This window comes from Pteronotus mesoamericanus, unplaced genomic scaffold (assembly GCF_021234165.1).
Source record: "Pteronotus mesoamericanus isolate MK-2021 breed Mesoamerican mustached bat unplaced genomic scaffold, CSHL_Meso_final contig_101, whole genome shotgun sequence".
NCBI classification, from domain to species: Eukaryota; Metazoa; Chordata; class Mammalia; order Chiroptera; family Mormoopidae; genus Pteronotus; species Pteronotus mesoamericanus.
In genome coordinates, this window is record NW_026555001.1 from 13,689,219 (window position 1) to 13,710,931 (window position 21,713).

The 21,713-nt window shown below is 45.2% G+C and overlaps 1 protein-coding gene across 1 annotated transcript in view; it reads left to right on the plus strand.

Annotated features, from left to right (window-relative positions):
• ALK (ALK receptor tyrosine kinase) overlaps positions 1 to 21,713 on the plus strand; it is a 632,462-nt gene that overhangs the window by 454,037 nt on the left and 156,712 nt on the right. The gene's annotated exons all lie outside the window — the stretch shown is intronic.

Here is a 21,713-nt window from a genome sequence, read left to right on the forward strand (position 1 = left end):
TGTCCCTTAGGAATCAAGGACCCAGATAAGAGTCTTGACAAAGAAAAGCAAAACTCAGAAAAAATATTGGACCACATCCCAGGGCATCAAAGAAGAGATGAGGCTTGCTTGGCCCTGCTAGTGGTAGTAATTACAAGGCTGGAAGTCCAAAAGCATCTTCTCTGATTAAAGGAAATCAAAAGCGCCCTGGACTTGTGAATTGTTTCCTGCATTCTGGAGACGTGTAGAATAATGGATGGAAAGACTAGCTGATTGATTGAAGGGAGCTCCATGTGATAGAGGGCATCCAGGTAGAAATGGCTCAAAGGCACAGGAAATGCAGCACTGATGGTCCAGATGAGTCAGCGGATCAGAGCTAAAGCTGAAGATCTGAAAGTCATTCCCACAGAAAGCAGCACTGAACCTCTGAGAATGGACAAGCTCTCCTCAGAGAGAGAAAGAGAAAGGTCAGAGATGATCTTAGCGAGCCTTCCCATTCTAGCTGGGCAAATAAATTAAAAAGTGACCTATCCTTTCACCTTACTAGAGACAAATAATGAAGTATATATTGAAGACATGTCAGATAAAGGATGGGTGGCATTTTAGAGGACACAAGAATAAATATGGGATTTCCTCCTTGAGTTGCATATTATCAGAGTCACCTGTCTGTGCTTTTCCTTCATTTTACATTATTGTTCACTGATGAGGTGGTATTGCCATTGTCTTCAGAATGCAAACAACAACAAAACAAGTCTCAGGTCTCCTTTTCTTTCAGAAGGTGTGGGTAGAGATGTGGAAGCCACAGAAATAAATCAGCCTCTCGATATGGATGTTTGTTTCCTTCTACCTGAACAGTTTCATTTCAACGAAAACATCAGCCAAAGCCTGCTTTTGTCTTGATTCAGTTTTCTAACTGAGCACTCTCCCGCTCAAAACTGGCGACCTTGAGGCAGTCAGCTAGGGCGGCAATCTCACAAAGGTCTGCCTGGCTATCTCCTCAGCCTAAAATTCATGGAACTAAAAATGATCTGTACCCATCCCCCGTTTTGTTGGGGTTTTTCTTCTTCTTTTTTTTAATGAAAAATGAAATGGCTTACTCAAGGTCATTAGTACATATAACAGATTAGATAGTATTTTTCAAATCAGAGTATTACATGAACGCCTTTTAAAATATAAAAGGATAACTTATGAGTCCCTATAATGTATACGTATCCCTCCAGGGAACCCCAGACTCCAGGTTAAGAGTCCAAAGACTAGTTCCAGGTGACTGGTGACAGGGACTTGCCTCCTGAAGAGGTTGGCTGAGATGCATCACATGCCCTGCCCCACTGGCACACACCCTGAGCTCCAGTGTGCTGTTGCCCTTCAGGGCCCCTTCTTATTTTAAGATCCATCTAGGTCCTTTAAAAAGTTTTTCCAGGAATCTTCCCAGGACCCACCCCGTAGCCTGCTCACTCCTTCTCCATTGACCATGCTGGTATATCTTTCACTGTGTCCAGGCATAAGGCTCTTTGTGGCTTTTTGGTTTCCAAGGCCACCCCACAAGGCCACTAGGAATTGGCCTTTATTTGGTTCACTTCCTTTCTCATGTCCACACTCATCCAGAAGGCAAGGAAGACAGAGACAGAGGAGTTTACCAGCTGATATGATGGCTGGGCCATCATGACATGACGCATGGGAAGAGAAATGTCGGCAGACCGGTAGGAAGGGGGAACAGCCCTGCGGAACTCGGAATGGAATGTAGGGTAGAAAAGGCTGCTGGGTCAAAGAGGAGGTGTGAGGACTTGAACCATGGCATGTGGGAGCTGAAGGGACCTCGGAAGTCCTAGACCTACTCCCTTATTTTGCAAATAAAGAAGAAACCATTTCCAAGAGACCTAACAGGCCTGGCCTGGTTCTGTGTAGACTGGGAAGGCAGTACCAGTGGTGGTTAAGAGCAGTGGTTTTGCAGTTGGGCAGACTTGGGTCCTCAGTTAAAACTTCCCATCTGTCACTAGCTGTGTGATTTTGAGCAAGTCACCTAACTTCACTCCATTTCTGTTTTCTCATCATGACAGACCTCCTTCATATGGTTGTGGTGAATGTTGAATGAAGTAATGGATATGAAGTGCCTAACATAATGCCCAGCACCTAATGAGAACTCAGGAAATGTTAGCTGTGACTAGGAGCAGAGGAGGTGGAATTGGAAACCCAGGTCTCTTGAGTTCCTCATCCGAGATGTTCCACATCTCATCCAAGGAAACAAATTCAATTCAAGATGTATTTATGGTGGAGCCTGGTGGAAAATATGTTCTGCTAAGAAGATAAAGAACTACCTCAGATCAGAAAACTGTGGATTCTGGGCAATTACAAGTATTGGCTGGAGAGTTGAGGAACAGCTCTGCCTGCCCAGGATTGAGAAGAGAGCAGAGGTGATGCATGTAGACTCCACACTCAAAATAAGATGTGCTGCTAATGGGAGCAGCAGACACACGGACAGAAATCAGAGAGTGTGGGGAGGGGGGCGGTGTGGGCAGGAAGTCCTGCCTCTCAATCATTATTCAGGCCAGTTTCCCTGCCACTTCCTGAAAATTCTGTTTTAATTTCCTAATACAGGAGGTCCATGAATTGGATCAGCTATACACGGTTTCTACAAATGAATAGAGGGCTTGACTTCAGAGGTGTTGGGCATCCCCCAGACTGAGGCCTCTGGGCCTAAGAGGAACCTCATGTTTACTGAACACAAACGAGAACCGGCTTAGAATCATTCAGTACATAGCCTCATAGATTCTCGTTCCACCTCAAATCCCACGGAGTCTCAGTGCAAAGGGGTTCTGGGCAGAGAAACGGAGAATGGAGACATGTGCGAGAGGGCTTTCAGGGAGTCAGTGTTTCCTAGGGGAGGCTGGGAAGACACAGGGCAGTGAATTTGGTGGAGTGATACGTTGGTTCCTTTGTCCTTTTCTATGGAAGATGCCTGGGCTTTCCCTGAATTGTATCCCAGGGAAAAGTAGGGGTGGACTAGTTCCAAGGTCATGCTCATCACTGACAGGGACAGAGAAATATCACTCTGGGCCTTATTGGATCTGTAATTATTCAAATGCTTTGCTTGTAACACAATCACAGCTCCTAGCTCTGATTATTGGCATCATCAACATCATCTATTAATGGATGTTGAGCTCCTGTGGATACAGGGCATTGTACAAGATGCTAAATGATACCAAATACAGATTCAGAAAATGAAAGACAGAAAAGAGCGGCAAGTGCACCAAACAGGGCATCTGAGTAGCAAGATCTAAATCAGCCTCAATCCATTCAAGCAAGCTAATCTTAAAGGGCCAGCACCTCCTAAATTCCCGAAAGGCATTAATTATTCCAGGCTCTTCTTTATCATGCCTGTCTTCATTATTTCCAGCTGCCTACTTTTAAGCAACAGTATTTAAACTTCTATTAATTTTCCTATTATCCCTTTTGTTAAATAAACTTTCTTTTTATCGCCTATCAGCCTCTCCTGGTGTGGCTGTCAGCAGGGGGAGAACTCGCAGAAATCAAACAGAGCAAAATAAATAGGTGGAGGAAGACTTGCCTCCCAACTGGCCAGACCTTGCAGTGTGTGCCCAGTGGTGCCCTGCTACCTGGGGCTTCCACTTGATGGGACCGTAGGAACTCAGGACGCAGCGAGGAGATACGCTTTGCTGAAAGGGCCTGTCACCCCTGCATGAAACATGCTCAACCCGCTGCAGAGCTCCAAACATCTGTTCGGCTTTTTTTTTTTTTTTCTTTTTTTGTGCATGTGCTTTTAAGCTGATGGTGGGAGACAGCCTGCCAGAAACGTCTGAGTTCTCTCGGAAGACATATTGCAGGTTAGAAGGCAGACGGCTGCGGCTGTATTGAAAACCTGTTCATCAGGGTTTCTGAAAAGAACAGATATGAAAGGTTCAAATGAACCCTTCAGAGTGTCTCCATCTAACCAGGCCTTAAGCTCTGCCTCTCATTAATCTTTAATGAACAACAAAGAAAATGTGTCGCTGGCTAATTATTGTGTAGGATGGCAGATGCTGAGCGAGAAAAAGTTCCCCAAGTCACATCATTTAAAGGGATACTGTCAAAAAGAAAGTCTTGTTTTGAAATGGACTCTCTGACCTGTAACATTATCTATTTCTTGTTAAACTTGAATTGTCCTGGTCTCTGTCTAGGGGATTTGAACTTGAAAAGTCTGGAGCCATCAGGTGACGGAATCTCAAATTGTCCCCCACAAAGAATTCCCATCCCTGCTCACTGGAGCTGGGTGAAAGGATTCACATGCTGCTCTTCCTTATGTCATAATGTCTGTCTGGGACATCTTTCCCCTGCCTCCACCTCCTTCAAATTTCCCATTTACCAACTACAGTCACGCCTCACAAAATGTCATGATCAAGGATGGTTCGCATGTACAACAGTGGTCCTTAAGATTATAATGAACTGAATTTTCTGTTAAAAGGGAAGGATATGTGGTTCAGAAGATTTTTTTCCCTCTGATGGGAGCAGTATCTGTGGGGCTTAGCAATAGATTTCATTTCACAGTGCCTCGGTTTTGAGTGCACAGATAAGACCCCAGTCAGCCGCTGACCTGGTTCAGCGCGGAGGAGCCTGTCCCCGCAGCGCTACAGACTCAGAGGGCACTACGGCCCTCCCAGATCTAGCCTCATGGTCTTCAGAGAACATCGCTGCACATTCTTTGCTGAGGACCTAAGATCCTGTTCAAGGACACCGGCCCACAGGAGCTATTTTAGCAACTATGAAGTGCCACTGCCGCTTCAGGAAAAGATTTCTGTGGTCATGCAGAGCCTGCCTGCCCTTGTACTTTATGAACATTTTCAGTTTGTAATGACCTAAAGCCTAGACAAAATTTATTTCTTCCATTGATTCAATGCCAGAGAGACCCCTTAGTGCCAGATAGGGTCATTGGAACAAAAAACTAATTTCCAAAGTCAAAATATTGAGTCCTCAGTTCTATACCCTCTCCATACTAAACACCCTCTTTTTTGTGTGCCACAAAATTTCTTAATCTGACCACTGCTTCAACCTACAGTAGCCAAATCCCCCCTGTTCCTCCCTCCGTCTTGATTTCTTATTCCTCCTGATCTTCAGGCCACCTTTCACTCCATCCCGACAGTCACTATTGTGGTGACCTATGTCCCACCCAGCCAGTTTCCCGTCATTATTCCCAGCCAGACCAACCCGAATGTCTGTCCATGGAACAGAATCGACAGCTTTGATGTTCTGTTTCTGACCCTATCAGAAGGAAGCAGGAGGAAGCCTTTTCAGGAAGTATTTATAAAGTCTACAGGTTTGTAGTGTAGGAGAAGCAGGCTCTACCATTTAAACGAGGTGCGAGGTAGGCTGTACCGTCTAGGTTTGGGTAAGTGCACTCTATGATGTTTCCAGTGACAGACTCGTCTAACAAAGCATTTCTCAGAAGGTATCCTTGTCTTTTAGTGACTCATGACAGGAGTTTGTTAATCCTGTCCCATGCTGGACAAAATCCCTGAGTTTGAATTTTCTCAGCACGTGTGAATTCTTGAATATAAGTTCCTTTAGGACAGGGACTGTGTCCCACCACCCATATCCAGTGCCCACCCTATGCCTGGTACATACTCTGCTCGGTAAGTGTTTGTGGAATTCAGTGAATTGCTGGTATGTGCCTCGGGCTTATTTGTTTCTTATTTCATACTGCCTCTTTAGTCTTCTCAACTAAAAAGTTCTTAAGGGTAGGAATCTCATCTTATTTTTCCTTTGCCCTACTGCTAGAACACTTGCTATAGATTTATATAACCACATCTCCACATATTGGATGGCCATTTTAATTGTTGATTAAAGTCAGTTTTTTATAGGAACACAGCATGAATTATAAAGTGTCCTGTTAGAGTAGAGAGTTACATGCTCTCCCTATAAGATGAAACTAGGCTAGACTGAATAGATTTTCTTTTATAACCAATTTACTTTTTGATTTAAATGCAAAGATCTCAATGCTATATTTTAAGGGTTCTTTTTACTTGAAGAGTCAATCAAAAAATGTTTGAATTTAAAAATATTAACTCCAGGCAAATTCTAAACAAGTTGCTAAAGAAGTGGTTTGGGGATTTTCAGAAAAAAAAATGTAGTGATTCCAACATCCAACACAGGCTTACCACCCAAAACAAGTCCTGGGAGAGGCCTTCAGTAAGGCTCTGAGATTAGCATGATAAGGAGATGTGACAGACACAGCACATCTTAATCTAAGACACACATTTGACAGGGTTTCCCTTGATATTCCGGAAGGCGTGTCTGCAGCAAATTGATCACTTGCAAACAAAGAGGCCCAGTGAGTGAGCTTTGTCCATCTGGAATGTGTCTTTCACAGAAAACATAGAGGACTCTGACTTGACCTTTGGCTCTTCCATGTTTGTTATGCACGTTTGAGATGGTGGCAGAGAGAGAACCTAATATTTGTTCAGACCTACATTCTGGCTGCCGTGCTAGAAGCTGTACTTTCACAATCACGTTTCACAGGTGGCCTGGGCTGCCGATGGCCCCAAGCTTGGCAGCAGAGCTAATACCATGGATGACAGAACCTAAATTCCAGAAACCAAACCAGTTAAAGTGTGCTGCAGGAAATGTCGCGATCCTACATTCAGGTTCAAAATAACCAGCTGCTTTGAGTCACAACAAATAAGGTCTGGAAATTTTGATTTGGAAACAGTTTGTAAGAAAAGGCTTATGGGTAACCTAGAGAAGGGTAGGGAAAGGGAGGGGTTCTAACTGATCACAAGCCAGCACAAAGCCATGCATTGTGCAACGGCCTGAGAAGGTAATATGCAGAGCCCAAATCCCAGGGAGGGCTGACCCTCGCGTTCCCTGCTTTGGCCAGATGAGCACAAGGCTCCGCCATCAGCCTAGTCTCTGGGAGCTGAGAGGAACTTCTGGAATCATCCAGCTGTATTTTCATCAACAAGTTTTCAGGGAATTAGCATAAGCCCAGATGAGAATGACCACATTAAGACGAGCACCAGGAGCCAAAACAATAGAAACCCATGACGACATATTTTCAAAGCACTCTCCTATTTATTCTACCATTTCATTCTTCCAGCAGTCCTGGGAGGGTTTAATCAAACAGAGGAACCATGTTCAGAGAGGCGGAATGACTTGGCTGAAGCTCCCAGCCAATGAAGAGGCCTGGTCGGGAGTCAGGATCTCTGGACCCTTCAACCTGGCGCTCTTCCTTGGTTCCCGGCTGTCCCTCCACGGCAGCTCCCACCGCCCCACACCCGGCCACTGCTCCCTGAACAGTCTGGCCCAGAGCAGCTGCACAGCAGGCAAAAGCCATTTGCGCTGCTGACTTGCAGCAGAACTTGGGCTGGAGTTCACTGAGGAATGGCCCTGCCTGGTTTGCACCCAACACCCCTCTGCCAAGCCCACCCTCCATTCCTCCACCCACCTCTTGTGAAGTGAGGGAGGTGAAACGCAACCCGACTACGAGAGCCTGCTGTCCCCGCCTGCCCGTCCTTCAGAGCTGCCCCTGCTCCCAGAAACAATACCCTGATTATCATTCATTATTTCTACTTCTTAGTATTAAAATCCTTTTAATATGGCATTGCAGACCATTGGGGAGTTTTAAATTTCATGTCAGACCAGGATTTATGGGCCAGTTTTGAAATTTTACCTCTGGGCTCCATAATTGCAATTCCCTTTTAATCGCTCTCTTAGACACCTCTGTTAAAAGACTTCAATTATTTCTACACAGTGGCCCCCCGAGATTTGGCCGATCTGAATGATCAATTTGTGTCACCTCCTTTAGAGTCCTACCCGGGAGGCTCTAGCCACGGGTCTGGTCTAAAGACGCCAGGTCTGACAAGCAGTCCTGCCAAGGAGCCTGGGGGTTCTTAGGAAAGGAAGCTTCCCCCGCAAGGAGTCCTGAGTTTAGGGACTGTGCCCCCACCCACCCCTCCCCCTCATTTCCCAGTAGGAAGCAAGAGATTAATGCGTTGGGATGGACACATTGGCTCATGCTCGTTGTAAAAGCTGTTCAGTTCCGAGAATGTGCAAGTGCATACTGGGAATCCTTCTGTGGGAAATTGCTTCAAGGAATATGAGGCTGGGAGTCAGGTGGGAGGCACAGAGCAGGGCAGAGCTCCTTCGGCTGAACCCTCAAGGGCTCTGGGGTGCTTTGGGGAAGTAAAGGCCGTCTGAGGTGTCGTGCAGTATTGGAAAGGGACCCCCTCCCACCACCAAGGACAGAGTGAGGACACCAGAGCAGCAACAGCGTGCAAAGGGCAGCTCTGTGACAGAGAGGAGAGAAGAGCTGGGGTGACTGCAAGCTCCCGAAGTCCCCGCGGGGTCAGGGTGCAGTGAAGGGGCTAAGGCAGAGTGCTGCAGGTGGGAGGCAGCTAAGGAGCCACCGTGGCAATGTCATTTAGTGCTGTGTACCTGGTGGCAGCAATTTGTATGAGAGATGCGTAATAACTCTGTATCCAGAGTGACCAATTGCTGAAAGAAGGTTTAATTACGGACCCAAATCATCTTCTGCTAGATGGGGACCAAGCCGAGGCTGGGAAATAGGGAAATTCACCAAAGAGGCTTGGGAGAAAAAAGAAAAAGAAAAAAAAAAAGGAAAAACAAGACTAGGGGCTTCACACATTGATGCTCAAAGTCCTGTCCTTGGGTAAAGGCAGCCAAGAGGGAACGAGACTCCCCCGCCTTGGCAGGGAGCTGTCCCCGGGCTCTCCGCCAGCAGCCCTGTCCTGGCTCCCTGAGGGAGGGCCTGCCCTGGCTGGCGTGGCCTGTGAGGAGGCGATTGATGGACTGTACTGAGCGAGAGGAGGCTCCATCACTCAAGGGTTCTCCTCTCCCTCACGCGATAACAGACGGGGCACCGCCACGCAGAGTGCCATCACTCGGGCGCGGGCAAATGATGAACTGCGGGCGCCATTAACATAGCTAATTGCACATATTACTACCTTAGAAGTAAGGCATTACATTTTACTAATATTTAACATCAGATGAACAGGATTACTTGTGCATGCTCAAAAGATTTTCATAATAGAGGCAAATAAGTAATAAAATTTGTTACATTCAATGATGGACTTGATACTGAAGGATTCAGCAACATATGATTTAACTCCACGTGGGGCTCCAGCCCCTGTCCGTCCACAGGCACATACTACAAACATGCACAGAGCCAGGTGTCTGTGCTCTTTCCCTGTCTGCAGAGCTGGGTTCCATTTCCTCCTGCTTCCCAAGCCTGCTTTCTCATCTGTGAAACAGGGACAGCCAATCACGTGTCATCCATCCAGTAAGAACTGGTGTCAAAGGCTGACTCTAGAAACAGGAGAATGTCATTGGTCAGGCCCGACATGTCCCGACACCAAGCAGGCAACATGGCGGCCAATGCAAACACTCTGAGGCCCTTTCGGTTCTCAGGGCTCTTCAGGAGATGGGCAGGAAAGCACCGGCCCTGGAATCAAAAGACCGCGCTCTAGCACATCCCAGCTAGTCTGTGAACAAGCCCTGTATCCCTTTGTTCCTCACTGCCTGGTCGTGTGATCAAGGACAAGAGCACCTGTGTTCTTACCACACAGGGTGGCCGTAAGGATCGGATGAGAGGGTGTGCGTGGAAACATGGAGCCCCTCAGCTGGGAGCCCGTCGCTGAGGCAGAGGCCCCATGGCTCTACCAAGGGGCGCTCGCCCATTTACCTGGGCATGCTGGACTGAGTGCCATCTTTGCCCTGAGTCCATTTCAGGTTTAAATCTCCTGATAAATGTGGTCAGTACTGTGCTCCGTGCATAGTGGGCTCTCAAGAAACTGTCTCCGCCATGTCTCAGATATCTCTCAGCTCTGAAGTTCTGGGATCTCTGAGTGCCTGAAGCCATCATCGCCTGTATTTTTAGCAGCCCAGGTTGCCTCCTGCCTCTGTGGGAAGCCGGGGCAGAGAGAGACAGCCGTGGACTTGGAATGTGACAGGCCCGGGTTTGCATCTCAGCTGTTATTTATTAAATCAAGAACAAGATAACTCACCGGCCGGATCTCAGTTTCCCCATCTGTACAGTGGGGCAACAACTCCTACCTTACAGCTCCTAAGAGTTCCTTTAGTGTCTGGTACAGCATTAGCATCGTAGGAGCGGTAGACATTATAATAATTATAGCAATTCAACAGCAATATTACAATTATTACTGTCAGTGCTTAGATGACAACACTGGTTTCCAAAGCCAGAGATGCTTGCAGACCACACACGCGTTCCACACCTTTCAGAGTCTATCCCCAGCAGCCCTGTGACATGACGCCACATAGACATGTGCCCACCTCCCGTGCGCTGCAGAGGCCACCAGCCCCTGGCATCGAAGGCTTGGGCTGTTTTGAATGATGTCTCTGAATCTGTTCTGAGCTGTTGGCAGAGCTCTGAACCACCCACAGAGTTCGCACGAGCCGGGAGGCTCTTCCCCGCCTTTGTCACAGTTTGTCCCTAAAGTCCTCTGTCCTTTGAAGAGGCCAAGGACTGAGAAGGAGAAAGGGACTTCTGCCCTCCCTTTTGGCTTCAGGAGAAACACACCACACAACTGGCTGGGCTCCGGCTTCTGCAATCTATCAGGAAAAGGCCTGAGGCAGGAGATGGGCTTTACTACCTCATCCCCAGGAGTGAGCTTTCATTTACTCTTTGGAGATTTCTGCTTGGTTTAGTTTTACCAAAACTGTGCGGCAGGCTAACCAGTGGCTATGGTGACATTGGATATTGGATACAGTGGATATCCAGGCAGCTTCTTCTAAGGCATTTTGCATCCATCTCTTGGGAGGCTGGTAAAGGAAGATGGGCTATTCCTATCTTATAGGTGATTGACTCTTCCTCAGGCAGAGTAATTATTGATTAGATACAGGGTGGGGCAAAAGTACATTTACAGTTGTACATTAAACAGTTGCTTTTTATATTATTACTTATTAATTGTGGTACTATTTGCCATGCAAACAACTGTAAATCTACTTTTGCCCCACCCTGTTTATTACTGAAGGACTGAACCAGCCAGAAACCAGAAGGCCGCCTTTCCCAGAAAAACCACAGCTTCCAGTACATAGGGTCAGGGATGGTGTCAAAGAATTCTGAGTGTTCAGGGCTTTCTTACTGTAAATACTCAAAGTCCAAGAGAAACCAGGAGAGGGGGTGAAGGGCAGCCTCATGCATGGGGATTCCGGCCCCCCACCACCCCAGCTTAAACTTTCCCGGCTCCCTGACGCGCCTCTGCTTCCAGGACAGGCCCAGCATCCCCTAAAAATTCCAGGTCACTATTTTGAGCTGACCCTCAAATGTCTTACAAGAATTGGTAGTGGCACTTCTAGCCCAGAAACTGGCTCCCAGGTGAACACATCATTGGCACAGCCTCAAGGCTCTGAAGCAGCTCTGTCTGCTACATGCGGGAAGGCTCCCCCCGGGCTGACATGGCAGAAGCCTGAAGTCCAAGTTCCATTCATTTCCTCAAGCATGAATTAAAGGTACTAGCACTACCTGGGCGAATCTAATGGGTCCCATGATTGCCGGGCCTTAGCAAGCACTTCCTAGTTTCATTCTGCAATATAGGGCCTCCCTAAAGGCGATGGTGATATTATTCATCTGGGAGGCAGAGATGAATGTGTAGAAAAATGTCCTGTACTCTCTCTGGCCCCAAGGAAAATGGGATTCTTTTGTGAGAAATGGGTTATATTCTCAGCAGCCTGTGGGATGCCTGTCCCGAGCTGGCCATCACACAGAAAGATGATGCTATGCATCAATAGTAGGTGAAAATATTTTAAAGTTTATTTCTCCACTTGGTGGGGATGGGTTTGAACTAGCCACTTACATTAGTTTGCTGAGGCTGCCATAACAAATAAGTACCACAAATTGGGTGGCTCACACCACAGAGCTTCCCTATTTCACAGTCTTGGAGGCCAGAGGTCCAAGGTATTGGCTGGGTTGGCTCCTCCTGAGGGCTGTGAGGACGGATGTGTTCCATGCCTCTCTCCCGGCAGCAGGGGCGTTGGTGGCAATCTTTGGAATTCCCTGGCCTGTAGGGGCATCACCCCAAACTTCCATCTGCCTCTTCATGCAGCGTTCTCCCTGGGTGTGTATCTGTCTCTATGTCCTGATTTCCCCTTCTAAGGGTATGATCATATTGCATTAGGGCTCACTCTAACGATCTCATTTGCACTGGATTACCTTTATAAAGACTCTGTTCCCAAATAAGGTCACATTCTGACGCACCGGAGGCCAGGACCTCAACATACCTTTTTGGAGGGACAAAGTTCGATATTGTATGGGTATGTGAGGTGGGTATATCTCCAGCCCTCTGCTCCTCTTTGCCACTTGAAAGGATTAGATGTGGTGGTTTCCAAGATTCATGCCTGTCATACATCTCTCAAACCCACGACAATGTCATTATCAAGAGGCTCCGGACATGATCCATCCACGCCACTGGCAATTTCCTCCACATCCCTGGACCGCCTCCCAAGCAAAGAGGCAGAGCAGGAGCAGCCTCGTGGAATGGGATGGTGAGGGGGGTCATCTCAGACAGGATCAAGCCTGTGGGCTGCCCTCAGCCTTCTCACCAGACCCCTCCAGGCTTTTCCAGCTCAGCTAACCACGGTCCCAGCCCCCGAATTTGCTTACAGGGAGGGCTGCAGTTTATGGCCAGGTCTACCCTACCATAAAAAGTTCAACACTGTTGCTTGACTTGGCCAGAGATTTATGACTGAAATGGAACCTCTGAGCTGGGGCATCAGCATTTTGCTTGGTTCGGAGGCCTACGTATTGAACCAATCAATACATTAATGCATTAAGTGACATTTAGGTTGGCTCTGTAGGGCACAGGGTGGGCGACTGAATAGCATTTGAGCATAAACGGGGATTCCTTCGAGGCCTGGGAGATCCTAGGCATTAATTAGCCCGGCCCTGATCCCTGAGACAGGGGTGCAGGAAAACCCCACAAACTCAGCCCCGCTCAGGACTCAGGGCTCAAGCTGGGTGCAGGCTGGGCCGAAGCAGAGGGAGCCTACAGAAACAGCCCTGGTTCAGTTTCCCTGTTGTCTTTCTCCTTCTGCCTGATGAGGGTGTATTTAAAAAAAAAAAACAACAACAACAACAGAAAAAAACCTGACTGCATTGAGTTGGCTGGAAAGGAAAGATTGTAATTGAAAAGAACAGATGGTGCTAAAAAGTTATTGGAAGGAAAAGAGTTAGGAAACCAAATTCCAGATTACCCCGGCTGCTGGTGTGGGTGATGTGCCCAAGCCTCTTCCCAGAAAGAGGTCAAAACAGTGGCCTGGGGCTCTTGGGATAACTCCCCCCTGCCCCTGCCAGAGAGCCAGAGAGACAGCCTGACAAATCTGTGGGGTGGGGAACTCCTGTGCCCACTTGTGTACTTTTAAGTGATTCCTGGAATGCCAGCACCAACCGAACTCTCTCCCCTCTCACTTCTCCTGCCCAGCATCCAGCTGAGTCCCTCCCCCAGGATTCCTCCTCTCTCCCCAAAAGGGATGTTCAGCAACTGGAAGGGGTGGTGCTTGCATGGGACCTGATCCAAGACTCAGAGAAACCGGTAAAGAAAATTCAGCATTCGCAGGTTCACTACTCTTGAATTGAAGACATTTTCTCTGTTAATTTTTGGCCTGGATAATCAGTGTTTCTTCTTTAAAAAGATGAAAAAGCACTAGTGGATCATCCATGTATTTCTTTACACAAACTCGAACAAAGAAGAAGCCCTCTTAGTCAATAAGCTCAGGAGCAACAGTTGCTTAGGAATCAACTTACATCCTTAAATGATTTCTCTTAACCTGCAACTTCGAAATGAATGCAAAATCCATCAGTCTGTTAACGGAAGGCCAAGACCTTTGCTTCCAGTGTGGGTCTGTTGGCTGGAGTTCTGCACTGTCCCTCTGCATAAATTCCATTCCTGCCACCACTGCACCACATCCATGATTTTCAGTTTTAGTTTCTTTAGAATGGAAATAACTTTAGAATATTTATGAACTAATCTGAATGCTTACTGGATTTTTAAGATTTTTCTTTCTTTTCTGTTGCTCTATTCTTGCCTAATTAAACAATAATTATTTTTAGTGACTTATCCCTTGGAGTCTTTGCAAAAGTAATTCAAATTTTTCTTCCCCATGTTGCAGCAACTTAATGAGTATAGTTGGCATGGAGGGGCTTGGGAACAAGCAAAACTGACTCAGTAGGTGTACAACTCAAGCAGTAGGAGTGGAAGGTCATAGGAGCACTGGAGAATAACATTGAATATTTAGTTAACCTTGAACGTTCGGAGGGCAGGGGGGTGTTTCCTTGAATGTAAAATGTAGAGACTGTGCTAATCTATCAAGGAAACTGGTCACATGGAGGCCAGTGGAGAATACTTCTATGATTTTTCCTTGCAACTGCAGCTATGATGAGTCTACTCCTCCCCACCCGCACTGATTTAGAGGTTAGGTCTGTAGAGGTGGACTCTCAGCTTCCTCTTCCTGGCCTGATACTAGAATGAAGAAAAGACTCTCAGCCAGGAACCAGGGTGAATGTCTGCCTCCCACAAGCCTGTGTATTCTAACCTCAATTATGATACTGTGGAACTTGAGTGGAAAAGGAATAGGCTAACCTGGGGCAATATCAGGAAGAAGACAAAGTGTTTCTTGGATGCACCCTTTTCGGAGTATTGTTCTTCCTCAAATATCCACCAACCCACTAAAAAGCTCTTCTAAAAATCAAAACATTTAAATTTAACAAGTTTCAACCTATGTGCAATATAGCAGAAAGTGCAAGGGTTTTGAAGATAAATAGTCTTGGGTTCATACTACCTCTTACCATTTACTACGTGGGCAAGCTGTATGAACTCTGTGAGCCTCAATCTCAATTTTTTTCATTTATAAAATGGGAATGATAATATCTGCCTCATACGGTATAAAAATTAGATGAGATAAAGTAAAATAGCTGCCTTAAATCCTTTCTGGAATGAGGTGAAACATAAATAAACACACACTCAAACAAATGAAATGTGTTTCAAGAGCCTGGCACAATGTTCCCTGGGATATCTGCATTTGTACATTTGTCTCTTTATCTCCACATGGGGGAATGAAAGGAGTCCCCAAAATCTTGGTTCTCTGCGGTGGGATGTTCTTCCCAATCCCTGAAATACCATCATATGTTCCTATTTTACCTTCTTGTAAGGTCATTTTTTGTAAGGTCATCTGTCACACAAGGTTTAGGAGGAAAAAAGCAACATTAATATAATAACAGCATTAGCTAATGCTTATTAAGCGTTAGCTAAATGCTCTACATGTCTTAACCGATGTAATCTTCACAACATCCCTCTATTATCATCCCTGCTTCTTAATGACAGAACTCAGGCACGGAGAGGTTAGATTAGGTAGCTGGCCAAGGGCCACAGCCAACAGGAGGCAGAGTTAAGATTATAAAGCAGAAAAGTCTGGCTCCAAAGTTTGAGCTCTTAATCAATATATTTCTCTGGAAAGAAGGAAGAAAGGAAGGGAGGGAGGGAGGGAGGGAGGAGGCAAAATTAGAAGTTAAAGACCGGGACCAGGGCAATGAACTCAAGACCATTAATTTTTTTCTTAGCTCAAAAGCAGGAGAGAAAAATCAGGGCAAATGCACCTTGGAAGCACCTTCCTAGCCCCTACCCTGGCAAGGCCCAGCACTTCCCAGATCCCTGTCACCATGCAGCTCCTCTGATGAGAACCAAAACTGTTTTGGAGCTGCCCGTGCTAAGGCCTCAGCTGAACCCACCCATGGCCCCAGCCAGCCTCCCCCTGTCTCAGAGCCCCCTGTGCTCACTCCAGCAGAGCCAGAAGCCACCTGTAGCCTCAGGGCAGCTCTCTCTCTCTCTCTCTCTCTCTCTCTCTCTCTCTTTATCATTAGCCACTTGGAGCCACAGCCTGAATCACCCTGTAACCTTGTTTCCCTACAGACCTGATTTTCTCCAGGGCATATTTACCCAGCGCCTGGGAAACTGTGAAGGGCAAGGGAATAACAGAGTCAAGGCCACTTGGATAAAAGACCTTGTGCCACATACCAAGTGTTATTATTACAGAAAATTAACTAGCAACAAAGAACTCCACACTAAAATTTACATGGATCTGGCATTTTCTCCCCCTGCTATCTCCCATAAAAATGCTTTAAATGCAGGCTGATTTAATGGAAACAATAAAAAATAGTGCTGAATGGTTTATATTTGCTGCAGAATTACTACAAGGTATATTTTAAGAAAAACTTGAAAGTTATATGTGGGTTTTTTTTCTTTAAGGTAAGATTAGGGAGAGAAGTGCAATTGCCTCTTTTTTTCCTGTATTGATCTAGATGAGCTCCCTCAGGCTCAGTTTCTTGTTTCTAACAAATCTTCACGCCTTCACATTCACGTCCGCATGCTTTGTCAGCTGTGTGGCCTGAGCCTTAACAGTGTTACATTTGCTAATAATGATAATCATGTGGCCGAGCTCTACGTGAAAGGGATGTTTATGGCTGGTTGTCTAATTTATGTGGTTCCCACAACCTCCCCTATTTGAGTACTCAGGTTGCCTCCACATCTCAATTACAATGATTCTCTGATTCCTTTGTTTGGTTCTAGGTGCACGAATAAGATCTAATTTGATGGATGTTTCCCATGGTTCTGCTTCTTTAAAAAAAAAGGCGGGGAGCTTATGGATGAATGGGGAGCCAAGAGCTATGGGATGGACTAACTCCCAAACTTCCCTCAACCCCCAAAGTTCCCCAGCCCTTAGGTTCCTCCTAACAGGGAAGTCATCTTGAATGGATGAGAGCTAATAATAATAAATTTACATAACTTTTCATATTAACTCTACTTCACAACCATATAAATTTTGGCCAATAATGTCAGAATCTTATCTGATTGAACAGGAATCTGTTTATGCATTTGCTCTCTCATGCAACATATTGATGTTGAGCATCTGTGATGTTTCAGGCACTGGAGACACAGTGATGAATGATCCACCAATCCTGCCTTTAAGGAGGCTGGGGTGGGTGGGTAAGGCACAGGGGCCTTCTTCCCTTAGAGGCCAATGGACGGCATTGACTGCTGCCCAACTGGACAGCCTGTTCTCTGAACACACAGTCTGTATGGCCTCTGCCCGTGTGCTCACCCATCCTGTCTTTCTGAATTGCCCTTTTCCCAGTTCCTGCCCGCTCTTCATAACCCATCTTCAGGGTACACCTCTCCTCATCACCCAGCCTGAGACACCATTTTGCCCTCCAGTGTAGAGTACCTAAGCCACTTACTTAGCTCTTTGGTACTTTCACTCTTTCTCGCTAGTCTGTAAATTCCTGGAATGCCAAGCTAAATCCTAAACCTTTAGAGTTCTCACTGCATTTAATACTTTATCCAGTGTGTAACAAGGCACCAATAACTACCTGAGAAATGGAATGCACGGAGTTCTAACTGAGATCTATACACAAAGCATCTTTTCCCATGCTACAGGAAGATGCAAAGGTAAATAAGAGGTTTTTACTGTGAGATAGGGTGCTTTGGAGGTTCTGGTCAGAAGGTTGATCTGCTATTATAGTCCAATCCTAATATGTTTTGTTATAAGGGTGTTTCAGCATACTTTCTGGGGGTTGTATTTAACATATAAAGATTCATTTCACCAAGATTTTTTTTATTTAAACAAATAAGGTGGTTGCTAGTCATAAATAAAATGTCTTTCTCACTTTCTTTTATCTACATTCCTTTCCCCTTTGAATCTCATAAATGAGTTGAGGTGCCAGTAGTATCATGGACCCATGCCATTCCGTGAAGAGAGCTGTGGTCTTCAGTAAGAATAGCTCCCATGTGCTGAGCCCCCTGTAAAGATGTTTCTTTGCATACCTCCTTCTCACAAATCCTCACAGCAATACAGCAAACTCAGTCCTATGACTTCCATCTTAAAAATAAGGAAACCGAAAATCAGAGAAGTTCAATCATTTGCCTAAGGTCATTTAGCTTGTAAATGGGGGAGCTGAGAACTGAATCTAAGCCTCGGGGTGTGACAACAGCTAAAACCACCTCAGAACAGCGTTCCATTGAATAGCATGTGGGCTGTGAGGGTTTGCTTTCATGAGCTAGCCCTGCATCAACATTATGCCTATTGGAATGCCACGCAGCCACAAAATAATATGCTTTCTTCTATCTTGTCAACTGCCCTCACAGGCTGTCAGAAATGCCCCTTCATCCTGGGCTTAAAATAACTCGGTGCCTTTGTCCTCTTGAGACAACTGCCAACCCTTCCGTCTCATCAGCAGCTTGTCTCACACCAGACATGCCAGACAATTTCCTTTGAGCACATGGAGACTAACCTGGTATGGAACAGTGGGAGCCTTGCAGGTTCTTTTTGTTCCCATGCCAGAGCTCCTTATGATGTTCTGTTTTGTGTATGCACATGCTGATATTGTATTGTTCTGTCTGGCTGACCTGTCTATCCTCAAAACCCAGGCTGGTGATCCCACTAGCAATGCTAAGTAGACATAATCCTTTTTCATCTCTGTGACTCTAGGGATATGAAAAGCAACTGAATACAGACTGATTTATAGTTTGCATTGTCCCTTGCACTGGCAATCTGGGGGGAATAATATATGTGATTTTAAACTTCATTCTGTAGGTAACCAAATGTGTGACCTTGGGCAAGTCTCTCCATTTTTCTGAAGGGGTGAAAGCGAGTCTCTGCAGAAATAAATCTGCGTTGTTGTTTTGTTTTGTTTTTTTTTACTAATAACTCTCCTTCCACCTTCCATAGAATATTATTTGTCCATTGCAGCTTTCAGGGCTTTCATGAATAGTTTTGTCACTAGGACTCCTTCAGTCTCTGGGAGAAGTTATAGTCATCGAATCAACAAGGGACCCTGGAGAACTTTAAATTCAATGTCCACGTTTTGCTAATGAAGAAACTAAATACCCAGGGGGTGCAGGGACTTACACTAGCCCATGCAAATCCTGGACCAGGATCCACGACACACTCCCAACAGAGTGGCCTTCGTACATACTATTTCCAGCCCCTAGGTCAGAAATGAACCTTGATATTCACAAACCAACTCTCCTACCTTTTTTCAGGGGGCTCTAATTTATTCATCATAATGAAGCCACTCAGCAAAAATGTGTAGTTAGTTTTTTTCCTCAGCAAATTCACACAAAATTGAAGACACTTTATCTGGCTAAGAATACAATTGATCAGAAAACATACGAAATGTCAGGCATTCTAAGTAAAGTGACTTGTTCAAAGTCAGCAGACAAATGAAGGACAAAGCCAGAACTGGAAGCAGAAAGCTTCAGAAAGACACTAGAAGATAATGAATGGTTACAGGCTGTCCATACAGTTTTTCTGGCTTCCCAAAGTCCAGATGGAGTCCCCACACTGTCAAATTGATTGATTGAAGCATCATTACTAAGATGTTCTCAAATCCCCAGCACATGGATATGGCTGCACGTTTGTTTCTAGGAGACTCTCGGTCAGAACATAACCTTCCCTGTTACGAGCACTAGTAGAGTTGCCACCAGCTAAAGAGGAAAACAAGACCCTGATGAGCAAGTTTCATGACCACTGGGATGTAAGTAAAGAAAATGGAGGCAGACAGAAGAGAGAGCTTGGATTTCTTTTTCATGGGGTTTTTGGCTGTCTCTTAAACAAATCTGACCCTAGGTATAAGCTTGCCCTTTTCTGGTCCCAACTTCCCTGGTTATAAAATACATGTTTGGCAACCACTCTGAAAGTTATTAAAGTTGCAGCAGTAAACTATGGGAGGCCAGAGAATTTCAGACAAAAGTTATTGCATCAGTAACTCAGAAACTAATTCCTAAAACTCTTGACACATTTATCCAGAGGGCTAGTGCCAATACAGAAATGGAAATCATTGTCAAGGGCCACCGTGTCCCTGGAATTAAAATCCATCATTTCTCGGAGCAGAGAGCTAAGATTTTGGCAGAATATGAATAGTCATGCCTTTCACCATCATCTTTCCTCAAAAATAAGGTCCTTCATTTTTCAGAAGAACAAGAAAAATGCTAATTTCTCTGTTTGTTTTTTCCATAAGAAATCCTCGTTTACATTTTCTTTTCAAATACTTTCTTTAACAGTCCCACATTTAAACCAAAAGGCCTCCTTCTCCTAATTTAATTGCACTGGTTATATTTTGGATAGAGAATCTGCTGGGTACAGTAACAGAGAACAAGCTTTACAACAGCAATAATCCCTTCTACAGCATCTATTGTGGGGAAACTTAATACACTTTTATTAAATGGCCGAGGCATTGGCTCCAGTGGTCTGAATTAACTACAGAAGAGTGTAGAAAGGGAACAAAACTACCCTCTTCACTCTGCAGACTCCCAGTGCACAATCAGCCTAAAACTGCCATTCAGGAGCACCCCACTGAAAAACCATTGATTGCCTTAGGCAGCACCTTTGTCACCGAAGGTTAGCAAAAACAGTAAGGCTTGGCGGGTTCCAGGGTTGTGGCCAAATGGAGAAGTAGGCCCTCTGATTCGCTGTTGGAGGATTGACAATGTGCCTCAGAGTCTTAAATGTCCATGCGCTTTGGCTCAGGCTCTAAGAATTGGTCCAAAAGCAGTATCTACATATAAGTACACAGGGTAAGCATCAGCATGATCATAAAGAGGAAAAATCAGGAGCAATGCACAAATCATTAAAAATGCAATCAGTGACTGATCCTGTAATCTATGTTTATTGTGTCATAACAATAAAGCATACTGAGACATGCCATTGAGTGGCAAAGTGCAGTCACCAAGAGCATATGTAGTATGGTCTCATTTATGTAAAATTATAGCTGAAAGGCTGCTCTCTGAGGTGCTGACAGTGGTTACCCCTGAATAATGAAATTCTAAGTGACTTTCACTTTTCTTTATCAACTTTTTCCTGAATTGCTGGACTTTTAACATTTTTTAATAATAAGCATCACTTTATACTTATGGAGGAGGATGCTTTAAATTTTTTGAAAAACAGAAAGCTAGTCTTTCCCTACCTTCCTTAGCCCTTGCACTGCCACACCCAAGTCCATCCTAGTGGTAAGACAACATGAAACACTCTGATGAGTTCACGCATGTTCAGTACCCCTGCATCATCTACAGGGTGTGTGTTCCAAGTGGATGCCTGAAATCGTGGATAGTACTGAACTTCATACATACTGTGCTTTTTCTCTACATACATACAGGATGAAGTTTAACTTATAAATCAGGCATAGTAAGAGATTAACAACAACCACATAAAAAACCATTTTAACAATATATTGTAGTAAAAGTTACGTGAATGGCTTCGGGGCCATTATTAAGGAAAATAAAAGTCACTTGCACACAGAGCTGCAATACCGTGGCAGTGGGTCTGATCACCTGGACAGCCGCTAAGTGACTAACTAGAGAGTAGTGTATACAGCGTGGCTGCGCTTCCCAAAGGGAGATTCACATCCCAGACAAACAGAGCAGCACAGTGTGAGATTTCATCAAGCTACTCAGAGCAGCACATAGCTTAAAACTTATGAGTAGGTTATTTCTGGAATTTTCTATTTAATATGGGTAACTAAAACTGCAGAAAGCAAAACTACGGATAAGGGGGAGTCCCTTTCACTCTACTGCCAGGGTTTCTCAAGTGTATATGCTCAAGTATATATACTCTTTTCGTATAAGACTGGCCACTTGCTGGCAAGTGGCAAGTGATACACATATCAAACCTCATCATTTTATACACTTTAAGTCATCAAACTGTGCACTTTTAGTTCATGT